General features: G+C 37.2%; 1 protein-coding gene across 1 annotated transcript in view; it reads left to right on the top strand.

Annotated features, from left to right (window-relative positions):
• Positions 1-17,483, top strand: part of PAWR (pro-apoptotic WT1 regulator) — an 81,401-nt gene that overhangs the window by 22,102 nt on the left and 41,816 nt on the right. The window lies entirely within an intron of this gene.

The raw sequence follows: 17,483 nt of genomic DNA, 5'->3' as shown, positions 1-17,483 counted from the left end.
GTGTATAATTGTGACTTCCATAATCTAAAATTTGCAGATGGGATAAGGCTAAGTAGTGTATAACAACAACAATTATAATAATAATAGTAATAATGTTAGAGTAGTCATAAAGTCCGTTTGATTTTATAGTTGTCCTCCTCAAATAAGGCTACGTAACATGTTCCTCCCCCCTCAACTCTTTCTTTTCTTTATGTCTTGTATGTAAGATAAATAGTTGTTTTGGGTTTTCTTAAGTATTTTGCTATTAAACTAAAGGTCCTGTAAGAATTCCCAGGAATCAGTCGTTTCCCAAAAAAGTGACTCCTTAAAGATGGTCTAACATGCTGCTTCTACAGCCATGATGTGCTGCATGTCAGAGTAAATTAGAGCACAGCTTATTCATTCTCCTGCTACATCACAGGAGTTGGGATTTTGAATACCCATTACTCTTTATTCTTCAGACTTCATTAATAGTTTCAGACCATAAGTAAAGTTCTAGGTCACTGGCCCTTTCCCCGTTAGTGTTAATGGAGCCCTTTTTAAGTCTACGGGAATGTAAAGAATGAAGTTTTACTTCCCTTTTTGGGAACTTCTGATTTTTGCCAGTTGTGTGATTACTTCACGCTTCTGCATTGCTTTAAGCAATAAAAGAGTAATAATAATAATAATAATAATAATAATAATAATAATAATAATAATAATGGCCAGTCTTCGCGAACGAAGATTTTTGGGAAAGGTCTTTTACCTTTCCGGCCTGCGCAATGGATTTTTTAGGTGAGACACAGCATGCGCTGAACTGAGCCCACCCTTTAATCCTAAGGGTTCATCTGCCGGGGCCAAGCAAGCTTGGACAATGGCAGTGAGGTCCTCAGGACGTAGGTTTGTTTAGAGTGACCTTCTCATAGATGGATGGCTTCACAGGGCTAACGAGCTCCATCTGCCCGGGGGGACTGAGGAATCGAACCCGTGGTCGCAGCAGTGAGAGTCCTGCTTGCTAACCACTAGGCCACCAGGGGTCCCTGCAATAAAAGAGTATCTCTAATTTATTTACTGTGAGTTATTAGAATTTACAACACAAATGACATTTAAGCTTTAACCTTTCAGGAAACTAATTATCATGTATATTAAGGTTCCCTAGAAGATGGGAACTGAGTGTTGAGAAGATTTGTTTTAATAGTACTGTTGTAAGTTTCTTTTTTTTGTTAAGGCATGTGTTTATTCTGATACCCTACTCATAAGCGGAGCAGAAAAGTGAGATTTGACTGAACAACTAAGAGGTTATTATAAGTGAGCATGTATCAAATCCTACTAAAACAAATCAGGAATCAAATTTCAAATGTACAATTTGAGATGTACAATTCTAGTCCTTAATGTAATCCTTCATGTAATATTGTATTTTCAAATGTAAAATTAGCAACTTCAACTTAATATTGTAGGATTTTACAAACTTGCATTCCATAGTAGTTTTGAGAAATACAAACAGGTTTAATTTGGTTTAGAGACCTTATTGCAATCAGTATTTTTCACTTCCCAAAACCCCCCACACATTATCTTATTAAAACGGACTTTGCATGTTGATGGTTGTGTTTTTTTCAAGGAAAAAGATCAGGAGGAATGAGAATGTACTCCTTTGTGTGTGTGTGTGACTGTATCCAAGTTACTATCCGTAACCCAGGTTTTGTTCTGCAGGAAACTAATTTAAATCCTCCTAGGAATGCACACTATCCTTGCCAAAGGGTTTCACCAAGCAATTGAAAGCTGTGTTTCAAAATAGGCATTCTTTACAAATACTTCTATTAAAATTTTGTGTTTAAGAATAGTTTATAACAGTGCATGTGCTTTTTTGGCAAATAGAGGTAAGTGTTTAGTCTGCACTGTTGAATAACTGAAAGCTCAGCATGGTGAGCTTTGCCAGGAGTGCAGCTCAGTGGAGGGTGGCATGTGAAGAAAACCACAAATTAAAGAGCTGTAGGAGTGTAATAAATAAAACAAACAATTGGATTGACAATAAAGAAAAACAAAAAAGTTACAGTTCTTGTCTCTTTTAAAAAATTGTAAACAAAGATGTATCAAGGCCAGCATAGTCATATAAATCCTCAGTGTTTCCAACACTTGTTTCCACACAGAGATAGATGGTTCAACCAGTAGTTTTCAGATCTTTCCTCTGTGAGTTCCCAGCAGCGTCTGTTACCCAGAACTATGACACTGCAGATTGGGTTGGACATGTCCTGCTTCCAGTAGAAGCTGGATTCATCTGCCAGATAAGATCCACAAGGGACTGAGTGCTTTAGGCTCGGGGTTATGGTCAGTCATCAGCTATGATGGTGTTGGTACTCGGGTTTATGCCTCTTACTGGCCTATCTCACTTAAGGTAGAGTTACTGGTGTGCTGTTAGCTCATTACAGTGTAAACTAAGGGGATTGTTTCAAATGGTTTAGGTACTTCAAATGAATCAGTTCCGAGGTGTGGTAGCATGGCCGGGCCAAGTGCTACATTTCATTTGGAGGATCCCATCTCACTTAAATGTGCCATTTTTTTCTTCAAACAATTATTTGGTCATAATCTAAGTCATGTTGTTTTGTCTTTCTGGTTAGATTGGTATTACTATGCTACATAGGTGAGTGCTTGCCATTAGGAGTACATGTTCCAGAAATATTTGTTTTCTGCCTAGTGGAAAGTGTAAGTATTCATGTCAGAAAAGGTTTTTCTAGGGATTTGGTTCATTTCCAGTAAGGATAAACATTTGAAAATGATCATGTCCAGATAACTTAAACTCAAAGCAGTTGTCCAGAGTAGTCTGGTCCAGTAATACTGGTTTCTAAGAAACTTTGGAATACTAGAGAGATTTTCAGAAAATTTGAGTATAAAATTATGATTATAACTAAAACAATTCCAGGAGCATAAATCTAGATCAGCAGATGCTAGCGGGATAGGCGTCAGTTCCAGGTGAATTAGTGAGAGATCTACTTAATTTAATTTTCTTGACTAATAAACAGGCAGTGTACTTTAGCAGATCTTTTTTCCTAGGATTTTAACTAAAACCATCACAGAAGGCTATTGTAGTCATCTCATGAATAGCTTGTGTTAATAGGAAGGCAGAGGTTGTAAGAAAGATAGTAATTCTGACTAACTAGCCTGGAAAATGGATATGGATCACAGCTTCTTTAGTAGATATGATAGACTAATAGTAATTGAAGTTAATACTATGATGCAGATAATTGGATAAGGTCAAGAGGGGAAAGGTGTAATTTAAGAACTGATATTCTATGCTTAAAAAAAAAGGCACCTGTACACTGAAATGACATAAGAGCAAATTGTCCTCATTCACGGGAAACACCTCAACCATCCCAACAACCTTTCTTGGCAGGGATGAGTGGGAATAAGTTTGAAAGCAAAGCAGGTGTGGAACAACCTTTTTCTTTCTCTCTTTTTTTTACTGTTATTTTCCCAGATTTGAACTATATTCTGCTTAGGGGAGTTCTTAATGCATGTGCTGTGTCTTCTGATGAAGAGCCAGAGTGCTGCAGTCCCATACATGGTGGATGGTGTGAGAGCAGAATTGCCCTCCTACTTATTTTCCTTCTTCCAGTTTGTTGTGCAACTGCAGGTGGTTTCTGTGGAAAGGTTGGTGGGGAGAAATATGTCCTTAGTGCAATTTTTTTATCCTTATTTGTTGTTTGTGTTGCCACTGCAACTCTTCCTGCAAAGAGTTTGCTGTTACAAAATCCTAGAAAATAAGGCTGCCGGGGGCCTTGAAGAACCATCTAGTTTGTCATCTTGTCCCAACAGGATCCTTGCACCTGTGTTACTCCTGATGTTTATCTGTTTATTGTTGTGTTCTTTTGGCTTTTTTTTTTTTTTCCTGTAATGTAATTGGTTTTTTAACAAAGTCTTCTTAGGTTGAATGAAACGTGTAAGTGAATCAGTCTACATCCTGTTTGCAAGGTGATTTTTGTTGTCACTGACCTACTTGGTTGTATATAATATGAACTGAGATTTTGAGAGAAATCCTTTCTTACAGCATTTTGTATCACTAGTGTATGACTGTGAAAGCCTTTGTGGGTGTTTGGAATGACAATGCATAGATGTACTTATGTCTTGCTTCCCTCTCTCCGTGTTTTAAAAATAGTCTTCAAACACAAACCCCAAGTTGAAAAGGAGATACAGAAGAGAGTCAGAGCCTTTTATTATCCCAACTCCATTTAATAAGATTCCACCTATAGAAAAAAAGTTAGCCAGAAAAGATCCTAGGCCAGACGTATATTCCAGGCATAAGCCACTACAGCTAAATTATCAGTACCTTCTTTTTATCTTACTACAAATCCATGTAGTAAGAAGTACAGTTCTTACTGTACTGTACTGTACGGTACTTACTGTACAGAAGAACTGTCAGAAGTACAGTTAAAAAAAACCCAAAAAAACCCCAAAAAACCACCAAACCAACCAACCAACCAACCAAAAAAAAAACCAAACAAAAAAAGGCATGGAAGTGTATCCAGAGCTCTACTTATTTTAACAAAAAGGAGTTCCCTTTTAAAAAATGTAGAAAATTTTGTTTAAAGCAGTGATAAGAGAATACCAAAGCCCTAGTAACGTAGAACATAACCGTGTTATGATCCTTTGTGGTCTTGTTTTCAATGGATATTTTATCCTAAAATTACTTGCATACCTTAGCAGGAGAAATTACTAATGTGAGGAATGCTGTATACATATTTTAATGCATTTTTGTATATCTGTGCCAAAAGAGGGAGTAATTCAATACAAATTTCACAAGGAGTTAGGCCAGGTCTAATGTTTCCTGTCCTTGTGCTGTCCCTTGTGTTGTGTTTATGCACCTGTTGTAATAATAGGGGAAGTGGCAAGTCTGAAAACTGACTTTTTTGGTATTTATTGAATTAATTTACAGCAGGATTGGTTCGTGCAAAGGTAAACATTGTGCCAAGACAGAAGGATGGGCGGTGCAGGCCCCAGGATGAGTAGAAGATGAGATTGGGCTGTTTGACTGGGCTGTCTGTAGGTATTTCTGAATTTATGCTGTTTGTGGTGGACAAGCCACGTTAAGTCGAGTTTGTCTTGTCTCTCCATTCTGCTTATTTATATTTATGTTGCAGTTTTCTTTCAGTTGCAATAGCCCAGCTGCACGTGGAGCCAAGCTGCAAGAAGGAGCACGTTAATCCACTGTCCTTGACTCCTGATGGGCCTTTTTACCTAAGGAATCATAACATGGGGCTGTGCCATCATGAGGCATGGTGGTGAAACTCAGTGGTTGGATGGATGAGTTCTTCAGCTCTGTAGTAGTCCTCTTGTTTATACTTCAGAGTAATAGCAGCTGTGCAGATTGCAAGGGGCAAACAATTCTGTAGCTCTTACAGCCTGCAGATTCTAGAAGTCACCTTGGCCATGTGTCACAGCTCTGGAATCTGAATTAGTTTGTTTCCCTTTGAAATTAGATGGTGTTTACTATTATCAGGGACACTATTTATATTCCAAAATAATTAATAATGTTAAATATTAGTATGTGCTTTTAGATGAGTACTTACTATTTGTCTAGTCTGAATTGCTGGAGTTTTAATTTTGTGAGAGTTTAACCTTTTCCATATCCAAGCTGCTTAAGATCCATGCTTTTACCTGTCTTGCCCGTGCTGATCCTGTAGTTAGCTAGACTGTGATGTACAAAATACTATTTACTTTTTATAGAGGTAGCTTTCTGCTAGTAAATTACCCTGACATGACTCGCAGGTGTCAGGGGAGGTGATGCAGAGGGCTGGTAGATGCCCATGGGCAGGAGCAGGAAAGAGGGAGAGTTGGAGTATGGCTAAATGGACACACGCTAATTTAAGCTGTTGCAGAACCTCGACCCTTGCCCATCAAGTTTGTTAGGAATCTTGGGGGAGGGAGAAATCTTGTTTTCTTGACTGGAAAAAGCAATTGCAGGGGGACATGTGAAAACAAAAAATGGGACAAAAATAAAATCAAAGCAATGCAGACTTAATTTCAGTACTGAAATAAAGTTTGGCTCAACTTTAGGGTGAAGGTTCAACTCTGATTGTATCTGCAGTAGTTTCCTTTCTTTAAATTGTCTAGTGTCCTCATACAGTTAGTCATAGATATGCAGAGAGACTTTGTGTTTCCACAAAATTTTAATATTGTTTGTGAGGATTCCTTGCTCTTCCAAATCTATGGACAAGAATCGTGTGGCAGGGAAGGGGAAGAGTTTTAAATATTTACTGAACAGAGAGCTATATATATAAAGCCTTCTGCTAATTTTTGTTTTGTTTAGTGCAGGTGCTAAAAGGTTAATAGCTAGTCTATGACTTCTATTGTATCAGGATATTTTTTTTCTAACCTAAAGCAATGGTAATTTCCATTTAAGGAAGAATGTCTGGAGGAGCCAGTGGTATTTACTAACTGCGCCTGTAAAAACATTCCTTTTCACCCTCAGATGCTCACTCAGCCATCTGTTTTCCAAGCGACGTTATTACAGGCTTTAGCTTGTAGTCTGAGAAATTAAAAGCACGTTTTAATAACATGAACATGAACAACAGAATCCTCATTCCTGACTCCTCCTTGGATACATCTTCACTTGTGTTCCTCTGGCTTGGATTGGAGTACAAGTGTAGCAATGGCAGCGGGATTTACTTTGTTGGTTTTGGTTTGTGGGTATCTGTGCATGTGTGTATTCTCCTGTTTACAACGTGAAGACCCCTACTGGGGCATCAGTTTATCTTTGAAAGGTTTTTTTTGTCTTTGAGATTCTTTAAATGAAGAGAAAAAAGATCTGGTTTTAAGTATTATTTGGCTGTGATAGGTAATTACAGGAGATGAAATGAGCTCTGAATCCCATTTCCAGTGTTGTCAGCTCATAAGAATTCCTCTCCTTGTCCTCTTTGGTCAGAGTGACAGGCTGTCGAGTTGGGCACAGGAATGGCTCAGGGCTGCTCCATGGTAACGAAGTGAATGCTCCTACCCTGTGGTACCTACAGTATGCATATAATTGTTTACCTTTCTTTCACCAGGGAATGGTAAAGCTTGAACTACTTTGTGTTTACCACAGTTTGGTGTACAGAAAACAATGCATATGAACAGCTTCCATGGTGTAGATGATGCGTGTTAATTTGTGTATCAGTTGTAACCTTAACCTCACGCTTTCATTACACAGTAGAAACTGAGGGGGAGGGGTGTCATAGCCCTTCTGTTCCATCTCTCAGCAAGGCAGACCCTTGCCTTGGGTCTGAAGTGCAGAGCAAATCCATTTCAGCATGTAGCGAAGTTTCCCAGTCGTCATTAATGGGCAGATTCTGGAGTGCTTCAGAAAAGAGGACTTTACCCAATATTCCTGTTTTACAATTGAGAAGCACGTGTTACAGTTGATGTTCTGAATTAAGATAATAAATGCTTTATAAGCTGAAATCTTAATGATTTGCTTGAGCTACCTGGTCTAAAAAGGTAGATGTGATGAAATAAAAAGAATTGATTGCAGAAGACCTGGCCAAGACTTGCACTATATTGTATGCAAGTAACTCTGTAGCTAAAAAAAAAAACCCCAAACTTGATCAGTCACTCAACAATTAAAGTAACAGTAATAGAAAATTACCTTTTTTGTACAAACACTTCCTGCACTTGTGAATATAAGCTTTTATTTATCCAACATTTTCCCTGCTTTATTTATTCGTGCTTTATTCTGGTTTGAATCTCTGTAGAAATACCATTGGTCTCTTGCACAAAGTTACAGTTGTGTAAGGTTCCAATGAGTGCAGTTGCTTTGAACAAACTGTGTGACGTGACTAATTCCTCCCATTATGATGCAATACCACATTTCCTCACACCTGGATTGATTTGGTTTTGTGTCTGTGCATGTTCTGTGTTCTGAGGTCACCATATTCAAATGCTAGTTTTGTAGAAGATACTTGAACTTGCTGGTACTGTTTTGTGGACTTAAAACGTGCTCATGAAATACTCCTTAGCAGCCAAGTCTTGTCTGTCTGCATGTTCCCATCCTGAAGTCCTAGTTTTTCTTACCTACTGGAAGTGGAGTATGTCCAGCTCTGTCTTAGACCTGGTAGTCAAAATGTCAAAGTTTTTGGATGCGTACTGTGGGGGAAATTAGGCAGCTCACTCCGACAGTGACAGAAAGACCACTAAAAGGTACAATGTGTAGTTTTGCTTCTCAGACTGATTGAAAAAGATGTCCCCTTTGCTTCCTTGCTTATTTTTGCTGCTGTAATCTCTGTTTACTTGAGTAGCTCTCTCTCACCAGGCATCAGCTACATGTTCTTTCTGTGAGCTTTCCCACAGCTCTGTCTCCCACGCTTTCTCCTTCTCACTCCTAAGTCAATACTGTAGTTCCCTCAGTTCCTCACTGAGCTTTTGAATGGGAAGAGTCAAGCACCTGCTGAGCTGGCTCAAGGCTGTATACAGTGCTGACTGCTCAGGTATAAGGGTAACTGCCTGTTTTGTCTAGCCCTTGAATTACTGTGGCAGCTAATCTGCATATTTCACTTTTAGCAAACTTGAATTAACCCCCTCACAGTTGTGCAACTTTCATATTTTAAAGATATTAATATATTATTAAGTATTTATTACTGTCTGGAACACAACACTCATCCCCCCCTATCACTAGTGACTTTAGAAAGATATGGATACAAAAGAGCTGTGATTGCTGAGCAGTTTCCATAAGAAGCAGGGGTACAAGTGATGGTGACGGAAGACTTTGATGCTGTTAACACGTGAGATTGCACTGTGAGAACCTGGACTGGATTTCCATCAGGAGCCTTGGACATTGATATATTTATCAAAATAAAGTTGTTGGCAAAGCCCCTGAGGAAGAGGACTTCCCTCCAAATACAGCACTAAAGAGTAATTTCGGAAGTCTAGGTTGGGAAACAGCTTCTCAGAATTGTCACTAGGATTAATTTGTAGTTACTAAGTGTTTTCCCAAGAAATAGTTACAATATTCACTGCTGTAACAACTTTAAACTTTTTTGATCTTACCTGGTTATTGCTGTCCTATTAGGCTTCAGTACCACGTCCGTGCTTTGCCTGCCTGCACAGCTTTATCAGTGCTGTCTATTCCTGACATCAGTGCTGAGCACTTCAAAAGTGCTTATTTATTGCCTTGGAAGTCAAATTCAACTTTTTTTTTTTTTTTAATCCAAATATGTGTCTATCCTGTTTAAAGTGCTTTTTCAGTACTGCTTCTCCCTTTCTGACCCTCAGCGGAACGTAGTCTATATCTGTCTGGTTAGAACACTTACTAATGTTAGAAATCTAATGAAGCATCTGTGGAGCCAAAAATCCGGTTGATATTTTTATCAGCTTTTCTATGGATTCAGAAGATCCCACTCCCAAATGAGAAGTGTTGTACAACTCTCAAGAAAGTATTGTGCCAAAGATTTCTTTTTCCCTTGGAATTGGTTCTGAGTATATTGTCTTGGCTTGTCTGTGCTTGGTTGTCATCAGCCTCTTTGGCTTTGTTTAGTTTGACCAATCCCACACCCACTGTGTGTAAACAGTGAATGAGATTCAGTGAGTAGAAGGAAAATGACAATTAGCCTATTAAGCAAGAGAGCAGAAACCTATGAAGGCACTGCATTTTAAAAGAAATAAAATGCAACTTGATATTCAGACAATATAAATGCCTACAAGCTGCATGCTTCAGAGGATAGGATAGTTAAAATACAGTTCCACTAATTAACCTGTTTGATCTCCTTTCAGAACGTTCTTCAAGTACTGATCTCATCTTTATTTCCTTTTAGAAGCACCACAGATGTACTAGGGAAGAAAACATATATTACATGGTCACATTAAAAGGGATAATTCTGTTTTGAAAATAGTGTGCTAATCTCCAAGATTTATTTCTCTCCCTGTTTTTCTGGCTTTAAAAAGAAGGGTGCTTAGTCTGTATGTCTATTTCTACATGGCAATACATCTTTTTCTCTTTTGGAATATTGTTCAGTTTTGTTAATTTTGGCAGAAATACATGGCAATGAAAGTCAAAATAATGGTGGCTACAGACATTTTAACTGTTGTTTGAGTGGCTTTTGTTCAGCCATTGTTTACTGCCCTCTAATTCCAGTATGTCCCAGAATCTTACCTAACACAGGAGCAAGTTTAATAGGAAAAACAGTGTAGGTGGGCATCAAGTGTGTAAACTGTCGCTTGTTTTACACTAAACAAACCATCGCTTGTTTTCTATACACGAATTCTCCTCTCTTGCAGTCTGTGGTTGTTGTTTCCTAATGTCTGTGGCATGATGCAAACTGAGAAATATTTCTTCTGTGAACAGTGCAAATATCTTCAACAATTCTCTCTTTTTCCTCCTGGCTGAAACAGGCAAACTTTGTTTTACTAGCTTTCTTCTGCTCAACCACTGTTTTGCGATATTTGTTTCAGATAGAATGCATCATTTCAGAATGTTTACTAGGAGGCTGTCGAGACTGACTCCACTTTTGTATGTATTTGTGATGTTTGGGAACATTTTAGATTCAGGTGTTAAATGCTATTAGTGATTTCCGTGTACAGAATATAGCCTTTATTAACTCTATACCAGAAGTAAACCATTAGCAGAGGAGGGAAAAGACATGTTGTTACTAGAAAAATACAAGTAAGAAGAGCAGTGTGCAAAATTTGAATGGGGATGGGGTGTCTAATTTCTAATACATAGAGATGTGCTGTATCAGGGCCTTGTAATTGTGGAAGTCAGGTGGCCTGGAACTGCCCGTGGATCATACTCAGCATAAAGAGGATTTGGCTGCTTTTATCTTGGCCCCTTTATTTGATGTTGATTTATATTTTCTTTTTAAGAGCAAGGAATTGGGACTTCCTTTGGATGAATCATTGTTGTATTCATGTAATAATTTCCCCATGGAACAGGTATCAGCAGTGTGATGTCTTTGTAGAGGATCTTCAGTCAGTTGTGCTGTTTGGTACTTCTGTTCTTAGATGGTGATCAGTAAGAAAGACTCTAAAATGCTAACCTTGAGTTTGGTATTGAAAAGTTTGGTGCTTAATTCTGATAGCTTGCCAATCCACATATTTTAATCTGTCTTTCTCTTTCTGAAAAGGTTTTTAATAATGCTAGGTAGCTTGTGTTTTGCAAGCTTCTTGTATCCCTGGAATTTTATTCTGTGACTTTAGTATCGTGTATTAAGTAGTTAAATTAAGCATTTCCACCAATCATTCTTGACAAGCCTTGTGATAAAGGATTTTTTGTGATTAGCGTAAGTTAAACATTTGACTTTTGAACTCATTCTTATGGTATGTTTGAAGACAGTGGTGACCAAACAGTTTATTTTGCTGAAAAACAAACTGCAAACACTGCTGCTTTTTGTTATTATAATGAGGGATAATTGACATTCTGGTGTTGATCTAGTTGATGTTTTACTTAAAGCTTTAAAAGAATTTGAAATACTTTATTGAAATACTTTGCTCTAATACAGACAAATATGTTGGGTTTTTTTCCAGAAGCATTTCTAAGAGGATTTTAAGACGGCAAATTGCATTTGCTCTGGAATATAATTGAATGTACAAAGTAGGTACTTATAAACTCTCATTATGGGTAAGAAAAGGGTAGAGTTCAAACAAAATATACATATGACTTATAATCAGGAATGCTGTGAATTTCGTAGAGCAAGAGATGGTGCACTTCACTGATCTCTAAGTGATGCTCGTCTTTTTGGGTTGCTTTGTGGGAGTATTGATCAAGGATGGGCGCATCCTATGGCTGCAGTCAGCTGTGTGCTGGTCCACCTGCTGGTCACTGACCCATTGCTATGTTCTGGTCTCTTTTGATCTTGGATACCAAAGATTCCTGCCTTTCCTCTTCTTTTGTGTTAAAAATCCATGCTTGTGATCATACTAATTGTAGATATTGGACTGCTCCATGTAGATGCATAGACTTTTAGAAGTGCACAAAGATCATGCAGATAAGATGTTGGAGTTCAATATCCTTTTTTAGGCGCTCTTAATGTGAGAATTGAAGTCAAATGTTCTTAAATAAAATAGTTTACTGGATAATCCATAAAACTGTTTGTAAGTTTTAGATAGTTCCTAGGAATAGCACCTCTTTTCACCTTTATTAGGATGTTTTTCAACTTGTAAAGGAAAGCACCAAGGCAAGTTAAATGTGATGAAAGGCTTACGTAGTGAAAAAGATGCAAATTTTCTAATTATAATGTTGTTCAAATAAAAGGTTTTATTACTCTAAATCTGTTTTAATTAAATATTTTGGGTGCTATCTGGACATTGTAATAGAAGTGTGTTAAAGTATGATTAAAATCAATGTTCTCAATGAGGAAAGGTTATATAATCTCAAATCACTGAAGTTTGGGATTTTTGCTTGGTTTTGCTGGGTATTTTTGGAAGTGATCACAGAAGGGTTTTGATATGGTGCAAAGAGGTAGGAAGATCATATTTAGGTGATAAGAGAGCTGTGCGTGGTAAAGTGAGGAAGCATTTGGTTTTCAGCGTTGCAGTAAGAAGAGTGATGATAGAGAAATGTGTAAAATAGTTGTCTTTTATTTGCTGTTAATTTTCTAGGCTTTTCTGAATGATCAGCCAAGGGAAAGATATTGTTGAATCCCAAAATCTATATTTCCATAGTTAATTGCCTAGGTATGGTTTTTTCAGAGTTAAAAGCAATTCTTGTCTTGTATTTCCACTGTGGAAGCTTTTAGGAAATATTTACATTTAATAGAAACGTTTGCAGTTTTACAGCATCTTGAGATGAAGTTGTGATCCTGCACTTTGAACTACTTCTAAACATGGGAAGTGTCTTGTAAAATTGATTTTTTTTTTTTCCCTAATTTTTCAGAGTAATTTTGTGGAAGTAAGAAGAAGCCTTGATTTTATTTCCTCTCTTAGATTATTAACATGGTTAAGTTGAAAAAAAGTCAAGATAACTGATGGTGCTTGTGATGTACAGTTTCCGTTTATTGCCCAATGTGAAGTTGAGCACAGGGTTTTGCTGAGAGTATGTATCTGCTTGCACATCTTGCTGTACTGGTTAAATATGTTCTTATCTCAAGTGCTCATCATTTTCAAAAAGCTGACTTAGCACAACCATTCCTGGAGTTCTGCAAAATAAAGAGTTTGAATGGGCTCGTCTCTGGTCCAGGAATAATCAATTGAGCTAATTAAAACTGCTGAAACAAACCTGATTGACTTTTCATGAAATGAACTGGGAAGCTCTTAGTTATGTGCTCGACCAGCAGAACTGCAAGACAGAAGCAGGTTGTGCAGGAAGGGGGGATGGGAATAGTGACATTTTGACTCAGCACCATTTCTTGTGGTGAGAGCAGCTTGTGTGTGCTCAGGAACTGACCATCTGCACGTAGGAATACCACGTATTTTCAGGGAGAAGACAGTCCCTCCCCAGTTTTTGCTTGTTCATAGCAATGGACAAATGTTTATAGAAAGCAAACCAGTGAATCATTAGAAGTGTTCTTCATAGGACATCTCCTTAAACTGCAGGCTAGTGGTGTGCTGGAATGTGGGGATATCTTTGTGGCTGTTTCTTTCATCAGTCTGATTCTTTTGAAATCATTTTATTCTGTATTTTCCATACTAGAGGTTTACAGAAAAATGTTTATACTACAGCTTCAAACATATACTGAAATGCTAGAAAACCTAAAGAATTTTTGTGGATTCCTTATATTGAGATCAGATGTGGGAATGTCATATTGAATATCTGCTGTACAAAACTCAGATGATTTTAATGGAAAATAAGAATCTGAAATGGTATGTGCCTAGCAGAAAAATAAAAAGGCAAGGAAAGGGAACGGACAGAGAGAATTATGTAATGGCTCAGAATTACACCTTGGTGGTTATAAGTCCATTTCTCTGCTGTGCTGACAGAGAAAGTAATAGCTGCATTTATGTCTTTTTCAATAACGTGAAACTAGTTTCTAAAGGGAAGTGTAATATATGAGAGAGCCTGCAACGTGAGCAACACATTAATCCATCTGATTGAAATGTCCTGTGGGCTGAGGCAGTTTCAACTGCAGGGCAGTTTGAAAAAAAAACACAGCAGTTTTTAAAGTGTGTAACAAAACTTTGGACATTTTAAATTTTTTCAATAATAATATGTCAACTGAAACTTGGGTTTATTGATTTTTATTACTCTAATAGTTAGCTTAGAATGTAAATGGCAATAATACTGTGATCAATAACTGAAGATGAAGTGCATAAACAGGATATTTTCAATAGGAAAGCTTATTTCATCATGAGTCAAACGTATTTCCTTATTAAGGTTAATGGTTATACAAGCAAAACTTAATAACTTTAGTAAAAAGCAGTAAAATGTTTACATTATGTGGTTGTTATCACGTTCACTTGTGCTCTGCCTGCATTAGTTTAAATAGTTTAAATTGGTGTGTGGCTATATGCATATCTGCATGTTTGGGAGGGGAACATAACCTTTGTGTTAGGGAAATCACAGAAGGTCTTTGACAGTGACTTGTAATCTGCTTTAGGGCAGGAGGGCTTTGGCAACCCCTAGCAAAATGTGCCACATTGACTGCAATGGGGATCAACCTGTACCTTGACTCTTCCACCTCATCTGTTACAACCTGCTGCTTCTGTGTTTCTTGCCACTCAAACTTGTGCTGGCCTTGGCTGGCGGGGGCGCCTGCTCCAGTGAAGGGAACTGAAGTAGGGAGCAAGGACCAGTAACGTTTAAAAGAGAGGTTTATAGGCTCCGAATTAGATTTATGTAAACTGTAACTTAGTTTTTAACTTTGGAAGTACGAATTAATTTGGGGGGATTGAATACCTTTTGATGGTACTGATCAGCAGACTTTGGGCTCTTGGACCTTCCTGAGAAGAAGGGAAAGGATGGCAATGGATGTTGCTGGCAAATCCTAACTGAAAGTGTTTAGTTTAAAATTTTGCGGCTAGAACTTTTATATCAGATGATGACATTTTATTCCTGTCCAAAATTGCTAAGAGAACGTTTAGTGACAGGTGATCTTATTTTAAAACAGAACATTCTTCATCACAGATGCAATTGTATTCAGAGAGAAATATTTCTGTGGAATGCTGCTGGTCTCTGGAGAGCTTATGAGAAGCATGTATCTGAAGAAGGAGAGAATTTGTGAAGAAAGGAGCACTTAGTCACTACTAAGACTTTATTTTTTTACCTAGAGTATTGATATTTTAGCTTCATTCTTCTCCCTAAAGGATGTTGTTCCTTGAAAATGCAAAGATTTCTTGAGGTGTGTGAAGATTACTAGCGTTTTCTGTCTTGAGTCGGATTTATCATATGCTTTTTAGAGGCTGCTCTTCCAAACTCATTTCAAAGAATCTCGAGTTTATCTGGGGTCTCTGTTCTCTGACATGAACAACTTGGAGACTGGAAGAAGAATATGAAAGTTTTCCTGTTTTCTCATCATCATGGCTAGGTGTCGCGAATGAAGATTTGGGGAGGGCTCTACCCACATTTGTTACAAGCACGCCTGGAGGCTAAAAAGACCAATATGAGATAGACAAGTCCGATTGCAAAAGGCACAGCAGAAAGACTCCTTAGGTGGTATATTCTGCAAGGCACGATTCTTTCTGCGTTTCCTGTTTTCTAACACAGTGTCATTCTTCATCTGCATGACATTAGTCATAATTTATATTATACCTTCTAGTATCATATAAATGATATGAGCCTTATAGTTCTTTCTGAACAAGAAAGAACTTCTTTTTGGCTTTGTAAGAGCTGAAGATCACTCTATTTCTTGTTGCGGTAGGGGCTCATTATTTCTTATTGTGTCACTTTATACTGGATTAGTACGATAATGGGATAAATTGGGATACAGACTTAAGTTTATGTTACCAAAATTTTTAAGCTTTACAGTTTATAAAAGGTAGAGGATGTTGATTTAAAGATCATTTCCTAGAATGTGCCATGACAGTGTTTTTTAAACGCTTTGTTAAAAATGGATCCAGGAGAACTAAATTAAATATTTATAATTATTTTATTAGAAAAGACTTATTAAAAGTTTTTTGAAGGTATAATGATTCAGCCGTAATAATCTTTTAAGTGTGTCTTTTCTTAGTGATAGAAGTAGACAGGTCTGCATCATTTGCATTGACAGGTTAGTTAGAAGTAGACTGGTGAAATTGCATTAGTATTGCTGTCATGAGCACTCTGTAGAGAGTTTAAATGGCTTTTATTCAGGTTCACTTTTGTTCACTTTATTATGTTCACTTTCTGAAACATATACCTTTCTAATTGGTCAGTTTTCCAGCACTTATATCACCATAGTGTTTGCTTTGGAGGAGCTGAAATTAGTTTTTGATATACTAGCACTATTTTCAGCTAGTAAATAAAACTGGTTTTACTTTTAAAGTTACTGTATTCTAGCATTCTCGTTATATGCTTTTGGCTAGTTTTGTGCCCTTTGGGTGAGTTGATGCCAGAGACTGTCAGTATGTAAACCTCAGGATAGTGACTTTGGTTTTTGTGCATTAGAAATGTTAACTGAAATAATTTAAAATTCATAATTCATCTTTGTACTCTGGTAGTCTTGTTCTCTTTTTCTTAAGGTATTTTACACTAATCTAGAAGTTTTTCCTGATGTCCTAGGCTGGTTAGTTCCTTGTGTTTCTGTAACAGTGTTTCACACATGCTTATTTTAATGTAGTGTCGACAAACAGCTTCTGATGTCATGGTCAGACTTTTTTTTTTTTTTTAAGCTTTGTCTGCTTCAAGTTGGTCTTTTAAACATAAGATAGTGGGGGGTTTTTGTTCCGTAAATTTGCATATGTTAAATTAATAGACTGATCTAGACATAGTTGATTTAGTCCAAACCTAGTCCTTACATTTCTACCATGGCCTTAATATCACTTTGAGCTAGACAGAGGCAGTTATGCTGATTACTTCTTTTTTTAATTTATTTACCTACTTACTTTTCCTGTCTCTTGCCTGTCAGCAGTCAGTGCTTTAGAAGCTTAATCATTTCAAATCAAGTACTTCAGCAAATCTAATATGAAACATTTGTGTTCAAGAGTCAAAATGTTATATATAAGTGTTAATTGTTAGTAATTAATGACTAATCAAGTAATATAAAAATGATTTTTCAATGGTAAATTTTCAAAGACAAGACTAAAAACAAGGAGGGCAAAATTACGATTGGTGATTGAGATTGATGCTTCAATTTTAGCAGATGCCACTGTGTCAAAAAAGATTAGCGGTTGAGTGAAGAATACGATTAATTCTTGTTTTTTTCTTGTCTGTACTGCCTCAAAACCTCTTACTTGTAAAGGTAATACTATTGCATGCGACAAGCAGGATTGTAGAATCATTTAAATGGAAGGAACCTCAGGTGTAGTCCAAGCTCCTACTCACAGAAGGATTAGCACTGAACTCACACAGCATTGTCTAAAGCTCTTGTCAAGTTGGATCTTGTTTTGATTATTTCTTACTTTTGTGATGAAGAAAAAGCAATTGGAAAGAAGAGCGTTTAAACACTTAATTAAACTTCTCTGAAATATGAAATTAATCTTTGAAAATATTCACT

Source organism: Neopelma chrysocephalum, unplaced genomic scaffold (genome assembly GCF_003984885.1).
Source record: "Neopelma chrysocephalum unplaced genomic scaffold, ASM398488v2 Primary Assembly neopelma1_59, whole genome shotgun sequence".
In the NCBI taxonomy this organism is placed as follows: domain Eukaryota; kingdom Metazoa; phylum Chordata; class Aves; order Passeriformes; family Pipridae; genus Neopelma; species Neopelma chrysocephalum.
The sequence above is the reverse complement of the archived record's forward strand: the minus strand, read 5'-3'. Positions and strand labels throughout refer to the sequence as shown.